General features: G+C 40.0%; 1 protein-coding gene across 1 annotated transcript in view; it reads left to right on the forward strand.

Moving 5' to 3' along the window:
* Positions 1 to 9915, forward strand: part of ERC1 (ELKS/RAB6-interacting/CAST family member 1) — a 313654-nt gene extending 303739 nt beyond the window's left edge. The window contains exon 16 of the mRNA XM_043966008.1: positions 4219 to 9915. The gene's annotated coding sequence lies outside the window, so the exon portion shown is untranslated. The remainder of the gene's footprint in view (positions 1 to 4218) is intronic.
* The last annotated feature ends 701 nt before the right edge of the window (positions 9916 to 10616 follow it).

Here is a 10616-nt window from a genome sequence, read left to right on the forward strand (position 1 = left end):
AAGACTCTGATAATTAGTTTGAACCAGAGGCCCCAAGAGATAGCAAGAAATACTAGAAAAAGACTGAAAGACTGAAAAACTAGAATAAAATGTAAGGTATTTATAGAAATTCACTGGAACCATCTCTAAAAGGCTTGTAAGACCCAATTGTTAAATTTTCAGTGTTAGTGTTTACATCTCAGAAATTGGCAATTGCTATAAATCAGGGCTTAATTATTGGTTTTGGGTGATTATGTAGACTTTAAAAAGTGTCCATGATGGATAATAATTAAAAATATGGGTGCCTACATTTTTTTCCAGAGTCTGATTGTTAAACATTTACCAGCATACCTCTGTAAACATTGCTTAAATTCAGTAGCAATGCAGTGAAAGCTCAGGAAATTAAATCACCAGATTAGAAGGGTCATCATCGTCATCATTGTCATTTATATGTTGCTGTGAGGTTTACAATGTACTTTACTTCCATTTTTTTCAATTAAGAAGATATACCCCACAGTATTGCCTAGCAAAAACAGCTATCCTGGAAAACTTGTCAAAGAAAAATAATCTATGAATTACTGTACTAGCTGAAAAAATTTTTGTTAAACCTACATACTATATTTTTAAGAGTTCATGAATGAAAATTGTCTAGACCTATTAGAACCAGAAGGGAAAACTGAAAATAGAAAGAATCCATCAGTCACCTCTTAAAAGAAACCCCAAAAGGAAAATTATCAGAATTCATAGCCAAAATCCAGAGCTTAAAAAACTGTAAGCAACTGGAAAGAGTTCAAGTAGCAAAGACCCACAGTCAAGATCACACAATATTTGGCAGCTACCAATTTCAAAGAAAGAAGAACTTGGAATACAGTATTCTCAAAGAAAGGTTAAAGATAAACCAATTATATCCAATAATAATTTGTTAGGTGAAGGTGAGTATAATCTTGCTCACTCTGGGGAACACAAGAAGCTGAAGGAGACACTTGGCTAATCCCTTCCTGGTAGAAATTGATAATATGCTTACCCATAACTTGTGTCTATAGTAATTATTTCACCATCACAATTGGGAATACTAGAAGTCTGCTTTTTTCATTAAAGGTTTATCTTGTCCCCTGTAGGGTGATATTTAGTTTTGCTGAGTAAGTCATTCTTAACTGAAGGCTTATGTCCTTTGCTTTCTATAATATTGTATTCCAAGCTCTCTGCTCCTTTATGGTGGTGACTCTTAAATCATGTGTGGTCTTCATTTTGGCTGCTTATAGGTTTTTTTTAGTAGTATTTTTTTTTAACCTGGAAGCTCTGAACTTTGGCTACATTATTCCTGAGAGATTTCAGTTAGGAGTTTCTTTCATGAGATGACTAGTAGATTTTTTCTAGTTCCACTTGCCATCTGCTTCTAAGGGGTCTGGACATTTTGTTTAAGATTTCTTGAAATAGATTTCTAGGCTCTTTTTTTGGTCACAGCATTCAGGTAGTTAAATGATTCTTATATTCTTCTCTTAATTTTCTGTGTTATCTGTTTTTTCCTTTGAGAGACCTTACTTTTTTCTCTATTTTTTCCGTGTTTTTACTTTAGATTAATAGTTCTTGCTGTCTCATGAAGTCAGTCTCTACTTGGATCTATTCAAAGTTTCAAGGCATTTCTTTCTTAGATAAATTTTGCACAAGATCTCATGAGAAACTGTCAGTTTCCTTTTCCAAGTCTTTCTTCATACCTCTCATTTTTTCCCAAAATTTTTCATCTACCATCCTCATTTCATTTATAAAAACACTTTTAACTTTTTAAACTCTTGCTTTATAACTTTTTTAGGAATTCTAGTTGAATTTGTTCCCAAGCTTTTCTTTTAATCTTTGATTTTAAGTGTTTGGGAGTTATTCTCTTCTGTGTCCCTGTCACCAGAGCCGCTTTTCTGTGCCTGGAATCAAGAAAACCTGAACTCAAATCCAGCCTTAGACATTTACTTACTTATTGTGACCCTGAACAAGTCACTTAACCTCCATTTTGCCTCAGTTTCTTTATCTGTAAAATGATAATAATAATAGCATCTACCTCTTAGAGTTGTTATGAGGATCAAATGAGATTAATGATTGTAAAACATTTAGCATAGTGCCTGGCACATATTAAATGCTTTATAAATATTTATCATCATCTCATTCTTCCAACCTGCTTCCTGATTTCAGAATTGATGTTAGCATCAAGCTATCTATGCACACTTATGGAGGGAAGATCTTAGCTTGTCCTGTCTCTGCTTTCTGTGTAATGTTATTCCATGATCTCAGGGACAGCTCAGGCTGGGGACCTGTAAGCACTCAGTGCTCTTAAAGTGCCCCCATTCTATCTGTCCTGTCCTTCCTTGGCCATCTCCTCTGAAAACTTAATGTTCATAGGATCACAGATCATGTAGTCCAAGCCTTTCATTTCACAAATTAGGAAATTTAGGGTCATCGAAGTTAAGTGATTTGCCCAACATTACACAGGTGCTTGTAAGAGGTAGAGTCAGAATTTGAACCCAAGTCTTCCAACTTCAGACTTTCCACTACACCAGTCTGCCTTTTTAAGCTTCTAATACTACATCACAAAATGGAAAAAAGCTTATTTACAATTCTAAACCTCTTTGGCTTTAGCTACTTCCACATTTTAATGCCTAAGAGCATGACTCTCTCTCTCCCTGACAAAAATGCTCAGCATAGCACTGGAAAATCATTGCTTTGTATTTCATTTCAGTTTCTTTGCACTGCTTTTGTTAACATTACTTCCATACGTCTCTTTGGCTAAATCACTCCTCCTCCCTTCTTTACACTGCCATGGCTTTTATAGGCAGTAATCACATTTTCAACATGTTAGTTTTCTTTTACAGGGCATGTTTACTCTATATATTTCTATTCTATATATTTAGTTCTAATCTTGCTTCATAAAATTATCTTTTTAACTACTTCATCTTCTTTGATACAGTCTGTCTCCATTTCCTTGGCTCTTGAAGGTATAAGGTACCTTATATTAATGATTTAGATGGGGGTGATCTTAATAGTTCATGATCCTGGTATCATTCCCAGGGCTAAATTCACTTCCAACAAAGCCCTGGGACCCTTTTCTTCCCCTTCTCCTCTTTCAAAACTTTGACCTTTTTTCTCTGAGATGAGAAGCTGTCCTTGTAAAGTAAACATATATAGACAGGCATCCCTCAATCCACCCCCATTGTAAGAAACCACAGAATAGGTTTATAAATTTGCCATAATGAATATATTCTCAGATAACTAAAAGTTGACTGCAGGTTCCTTGGACTGAGGTTCTCTGTTACTGAACAATGCCTCCTATCTCAGTTAGGTGGATTGCTTCATGGGTTTTGGCTTCTTCAAGAAGATATTCTTGAGTTCAGAAGTCCTTTGATGTGGAGGAATCTTAAAGTTGTTTACTGCACCAGTGCTGATACAGTCCTAGTGCATACTTGGGGAATAGAGTGGAGGGAGTAAAACAGTGAATCTCGTTTTCCTGTTTTGACATTTCAGCTTTAAGTTACATGACCTGAGACATATGTTATATACTGCAAGTTGAGAATCATACATGAGTGTCACCCTTGGGCTTCCATACAGCCCAGACTCCCTGTTGTATGAATACAGTTTGGGGCTACTCAGTTGACATCCTATAATAATTTTTCTAGATAGTTCTTACTTCTGAAGTAGGAGACTCATTCAGCAGAGGGAGTTAGAGTGAATGATGGACCATGGCAAAGAGGAAGTAAAAACACTGGTGATGGATAGGCCTCGGAAATATGCTCATGCCATTGGTCTAAAGACACCCTCAGCTAGTTTAACTGAAGGTGTACTTAGCAAACAGCAAAAGATAAAACACCCCATTTTCTCTGAACTCTCTAATAATTTCATAATAATCATCAACACAGTTTTTAATAATGATGAAGTCTGCTCTTTTATTAAAGACATAGATTTCCCAAGAGGAAACCCTAAAACCGGTTCTTCTTCCTTGAGCCTTTAAATATGTTTATGTTGGGGGCAGCTAGGTGGCACAGTGGATAGAGCACCGGCCCTGGATTCAGGAGGACCTGAGTTCAGATCCAGCCTCAAACACTTAACACTTACTAGCTGTGTGCCCCTGGGCAAGTCACTTAACCCCAATTGCCTCACTTTAAAAAAAAAAAATATATATATATATATATGTTGGTTGACTGGAGTCCAGAACTTATCCCTGCTTTATCTGAAAACTCTCTCTCTTTTCCGTTGCAGCTTTGCAGTGAATTAGAAAAAGGTGAGCGAGATAATGCAGAACTTCAGGAGTTTGCCAACGCCATCCTCCAACAGATAGCTGATCACTGCCCCGACATTCTGGAACAAGTGGTCAATGCACTAGAGGAGTCCTCCTGACCCTACCCAATGACCTCGTGGGAATGACCAACCCAGTCAATCCAGGGACCTAAGAAAGGAGCAGGAAGAACAACAGACATCCAGGAATCTCTGCTTTGCCTTGTACACGTTAAAACCAACCGGCCAAACACCACAAATTACTTCCTTTCTCTATTCTTCCATCCAGAGTCCCACAACGTTTTTGCATTCATCTTTTTGCTATGGAGTTGGTCTCCTCATTATTTGGGGAGTCCACAGTGGGTGGCTTTCTCTCCATAGAAATCTGTCATCTAGTCATCATCAACGAGTAACTGTTAGAAACTAATGATTCTCCTTCAGCACAGGGACATGAAGTGATTGCCTTTTCTCCTTTAACATAAAAATGAAACCTATAACTGCAACAGGCCAGAAAATCTAGGGAGTTCTGTGGTTTGAAGTGATTTCTCTAAAAAGGATAGTCTCACAGAAAGAGAGAAGTAGAGAAGGGAAGAGAGAGACAAAGGAGCAAATAAGAGAGAACCAACTCTGCCGTTTAAATTGTAGTCCAGGGAGGAAGGTGCTCAGTATTCATTCTTTCTTTTACTTGTCCTTTCTCATTATTGATTTTGTCTTCTAGGAGGCTTCAGGCAGGGACATAACTACTTCCTTTTTTCCTCAGTAATGGCTTATTGAACACTAATTCAGAAAACCACCACTTTGGGGTCTTTATCCCATCCTACCTATCCTGTCCTTCCTTGACCATCTCTTCTGAAAAGTTAATGAGAGGCTGCTACAGAAAGCCCAGTCACACTGGAGCCCTTACTCAGCTTAAGGCTATCAGACAAAATTTTTCTAGGAAATTTTAAAAATGAGTTGGGACCCTGAGGACTTCTCATACTCCAGTCATATTTGTCTTTGTAGAAGATAAACTGGATTTGTAGAAGTCTGGCTCGTGCCTTCTGAACCCACAAGCATTTCTCCAGGTCACTCTTCTGGACTCTGATATCTTGAGCCAGTAGCACAGAGGATACAACTTCCCTTTTCCAGGCTCCTTCAGTGCATTTTGTTTCTTATGACTCATTGTGAGCATGGGAAGATGAGCTCTGCAGGCTTCCCTGGCCTCCTCATATGTGACTTAGTGCCTTCCTGTCTTTCAGATGGGCTCTCTTCACTCTCCTCTATCAAAATGCCATCCAGCCTCTTCCCACTGAAAAATGCCTAATGCATGGGTTGTAACCATTGCCATGTGACAAACCAGGTTGAGAGTGAGAGAATGCAGAGATATGCCCTTCTGCTGCCTCTCCCCTGCAGTCTTTCTAGAATGGAAATTTTCTAGTAAATCTTTTTCAAGAGCCTGATTTTCTAATTATAGCAAAATTGATGCATTTGGGGGCTTGGGTCACTTGCTGCTTACAGGAAATCTCACTTGGTTATTAAGGGTTTTGGGGGTTTTTTTTGGTTGTCCTAAAAAGGTATCCAACTTAGGAAGATAGTTGGCTTTAGATGCCCTTTTAACACATTCAAGCTAGTAGTCACCCTGGTTTTTTACTGTCTATAAATGCAAATCAGAAATTAGAAATATCAAATTCAAAACTAAAAGAGTCCTCAAGTTTTAAAGGCCTCTAAAGGACTTTTCCAGAATACAAACAAGGACAGTGATGAATGATCAGACACTGCCACTCAAATATGGACAATTCAGTCAGAACTGCCCCTTTTACCACTTCCTTTGCCAGACATCCACATGTTTTGGTAAAAGTCACAGCCCTAAAACATTTAGGACATGCATTTTCTCCCTCACCCGCAATTACCCAAGGAATTTAGTGCTATCCATAAAGTCATCATATCCATGAGTCTTAACATCTTCCCACTGCCACTCCCTGACTGTCTCATTAGCTTACATTGTCAGAAATCTAAGAACCCTCATTCCCTGTTGTAAAACAATACCTTCTCCCTGTGAGATGCCAGAATTTTCTTTATCTATGGTCTAAATGAATCCGGCTCATAAACTTCTTACTGATATGTTCCTTGATAGGAAGGCTAGTCTGTTGGGGGGAGTAAGGAGGTGAGACAGTGATTGGGGAGTAATGGCAGTCATTTGTGACCAATTACCTGAGTTCTATTTGTTTATTGCACTGCCCATAAATCATCTAAAACTCCACAGCCTTTCTAGGCTCAGAATGGTGGAGCCTTAATTTGAGCCACCAGTGTATAACTGAACTTCTGAAGAACTATCATGCCCTTGTTGGAGCACGATGGAGACAACAGATCTGGAGCTGATGCTTGGGGATCTGAGCCAATTCTAACTGTTTGTTCTGACCAAACTGACGTGGGATGATCTCAAGCAGGCCACCTGTGGCTCTTACCCATATGGAGTATTAACGTGTGCTCTCCTTCCTTTCCACTTTCACTTCAGCTCTCCCCATGGATACACCATGAAATCCATCTAATCCTTTTCTGGGGCTTTGGGAGAAAGATCTGACTTAGTCTCTCTTGAACCATAGAAGATAAGCTTTTCAATCCCAGTTGGGTAGAGAGATCCAGTCTTATCTTATCAGATAGCCCTCGGAATTGCCTCCAAGAGGGAAGGCATCTTTGGCCAGAAGGCAAAACTGTTCATGACTTACTTTCCTTGCAGAAGGAAAATTCATCAGATCACTGGCTTTTGTGTCTCTTCCTGGGCTTGGCAAATTAATTCAATCAACACATATTGATTGATTGCATCATCAAGTAGTGGCTGTTGTGGTTCTGCCAATTCATTCAATTGCTGCTTAGTGTTTTTGCCTTGATTATCCTTTTACATTTGGCAAGGAGGTTTGAGAGTAACCTTCCCAAACTTGTCCATTTCATTAACCAATACATTTGCCCTTTCTCACTTGAAGATCAATTCCCCCTCCCCCCCCAAACAAATAGTACCCATAACAGGGACAGTGAAAAAGAATGGTGGACTGAATCAACCTAACACTTGTATGGGAGGGTTGATGACTAAAGAAACAGAGAGTGTTTCTCTCTGTGTGTGTCTCTGTCTCTCTCTCCTCCCATCCCCACCTATCCTTTCAGTATATTAATACACTAATCTATGAAGACTCTGTATACTGATCAAAATGGGTAAGTCATTCTAAGTTTGAATGTAATGAAACATATGAATGGAATTCTGTGAACCCATTTCAGCCCTGACATTTAATCCTCACTTCTCTCATGATCTGGAGAAGCTTTGAGTGATTCTGTCCCCTTTCTTAAAAGGGGGGCATTAACAACAATGGTGTAGGATATTAAAAGCCGAGACCCCCCCTCACAGTTGATGGTACTGCTAGCTAACATTTAAAGTAAAGCTGTCTAGGTTCTAGGGGAGAGAGGGCTGGAGGGGGAGGAGAAACCTAGTTGTGCCTGGCATTAAACTATGAAAGGAGGGCTAGGCTTGATCATCCACCAGTGGGAAGCTAAGGGTTTGTCATATCTTTTGCCCAGATAAAAGCCCTGGGTAAGGGAGGAAGAAAAGAAAGGACACCATGGGCTGAATTCCAGTGACTTCACTGGGCTAATTGCTCTCTCACTGATGTTCCAGGACTAGTATTTGGTGTTGCTGCTCAAGGGTTCTATAGCAAAGAAAATCCCACCTAGCTTTTCCAGACTCAGTCTCATTCTGCTACCTGACCCCATTTCCCAAAAGCTGTTAGCTGCTCCATAGGTTTTACTTTTCTGCTCTAGGAAATTTGGGAGGTTTCCAGAGGATAAAATGCTTCATCTTTCCACTCAGTGGTAAATTACCCCAGAATTGAGACCTCAGGTCCAGGGTATGTATTGGGGCGTCTTCAAGGTTTCAACAAGACCCTGTTTCATCAGGAGTTGCTATTTTTCCCCCAGCCATCAAAGCCCAGAGGCTGGAGGAAGTTGGTGGAAAGAGAGAAAGCTGTGATTCGGCAGTACTGTTCCCATAAAACCAGCAGGGACCTCCATATAGATCATGTGGGGGCCATCCTCCGGATGAGATCCATCCTGCTCATCAAGACAGTGGGGAGAAAACCATCTGACTTAACCATTCAAAGGAAAGCTCTTTTTAAAAATCGGTGGGGTTTTTCACGTGAATTGAGGGGATATCTAAGCAGGAAACTAAAGTCTCCTTCACTACAGGGAAATCCTTCTGAACAAAATGGTTGTTGCCTCTGCCAACTCTTTTTAAAGCAAAAACTGTTTCCAAACTTTTTAGTGTCAAAACTATAACCAGGAGGCCCCTGACTTTTCTGATGTGTTTGGCAAGTGCTGTGACCCTATCATTGATATTTCTTCTCCTGACTTTTTTGGGGGGATGAAGAGGTTTAGGGTTTGATTTCTTGGGTTCTTTGTCCCCCATCCCTCCTCCTGTTTTGCTGTTTTGTTTCTCTGCTTGTCAATATTGTCTGTGTGGTCCAGAGAACTGGAGCAGTTATAAATCATGTGTGTCCATTGTTGAGATGTTGGTTGTTTTTGTTTTTTTTAATGAGAGAGAAAAAAAATAGTAGTAGAACTGAAAAATAAAGAGCTGTGTTTTATAAAAAATAATAATAAAATGCAAACCAATATTGTTTTAATAAAGGAATTCAAGCTAGGGACAGCCAAACTCCTCCCCCTCCTCCCAGGCTTGCTGAGGAAATTATGGGCCTGCATCTGGACGTTTTGCCTTTTTCTTTACAAGGCTTAGAAGAAAATGAAAGCTGGATCTTTTAAGTAAATGTTTCAGAGTCCACACCCCCAGTGCCTAGCACCATGTAGCATCAGGGGCTGATCTCTTTGACGCTTTGTCTAAGTTCATTAGCTATGGTGCTAGGGTGAGTGGTTGTCGGCCCCCCTTCTGGCAACAGCCACAGTACAGGCCACACAACCTCTTTCCTCCTTGGTGCTATTTCATCCAGTTAACCTCTCACTTTTCGGGCTAGCCTGAAGTCTACATGCCAGGTGAGATAAATTACACTCAATTCTCCACTCCTTTGACTTTCAGTCCCCTGATTCTTGCTCTTGAACTTTTTAAACCTCTTAAGTTTTCTGGGCCAGAAAATCTCCAGCCAATGAAGATGCTTTTGGAAAAGGAGATGAATTAGACCAAAGCCAGAGGACTTACTCCTGGGCCTGAGCAAGGCTTCTGGACCCAACCCACCACATCATACCATACCAGTATTTCATTCATCCTAATACACAATCCTTTATGACCTGCCTGCCCCACTACAAGAACAGCCCAGTAGACAGCCAAACAAGTCAGCACGTCCAAGACAGGAACATTAGGTACAGCCTGGGCCTCTCTCCTTTGCTTGCTTCAGAAGAGAGGTGTTGCACTTTAGTGGAGGAGGAGAGGAGTATATAGGGTACCATCTCCCTTATAGCTTGAGTTCCTTTTTGGTAACAGAGGCAGCTGGAGATGCTGGTGTTACCAAACCTGCCCACTGCCTTCAACTGTATGTGTGTGTGTGTGTGTTGTTGCTGGAGTTGTGTAACTGACAGGATAATGATAATGCAAAGAAATTGTGTTATATTCAACTTTGCCTTGATAATTATTATAAACACTTTGTTCGGTTTTCTTTTTTTATTCACAAACTTAATTCATCAGGAAACTATAAAGTTATTTAAAAAGTCTATACTGTCTCCTTTTTTGTCTTGCCTATTATCAAGAGTTCTGGGCTGAGGCAATGGATAAAGCACCGGTCCTGGATTCAGGAGGACCTGAGTTCAAATTTGACCTAAGATACTTACCAGCTGTGTGACTCTGGGCAAGTCACTTAACCCTCATTGCCCCGCCCCCCCAAAAAAAAGTTCTGGGCTAAAGGGCATTCATGCCTGCTTGAAATAAAGAAGACCTTGCAAGGTTATGCTCAGGTGAAAACTTCAAAATGAATGAATATAATTGGAAGGTGGGATGAGAAGTTGCACAGTCAACTGGCATAGCTGTTACTGACACAGTGATAAGTGTTAAGATCTAGCTCAAACAGTGAGTGATCTTCAGGACAGTAGTCTTCAGTCCAAATGCACCTAGATCTGGAAAAAATCAAGTAGGACATAAGGGCATTGTTGTGCATTGTTGGGCTCCTTTGATCCTTCAGAAAACTTAGAAACAACCAGAAGGTAAAGATAGCATTTATTTAACAGTCATCTGAATCAAATGTCATTGGGAAACTCCATCAGGTAACATGAAAAAAAGGTTTGGGTTTGGTTTTTTTAATCTCTTATGTCATCATCAAAGTATGACATTTTTACTTTACTACCCACTCAGAAGTATAAGCTTCTACCTAAGCTGGCCCTAACCCTGGGTTCATAATTTTAGAGACCCATTGGTATAC

Source organism: Dromiciops gliroides, chromosome 5 (assembly GCF_019393635.1).
Source record: "Dromiciops gliroides isolate mDroGli1 chromosome 5, mDroGli1.pri, whole genome shotgun sequence".
In the NCBI taxonomy this organism is placed as follows: domain Eukaryota; kingdom Metazoa; phylum Chordata; class Mammalia; order Microbiotheria; family Microbiotheriidae; genus Dromiciops; species Dromiciops gliroides.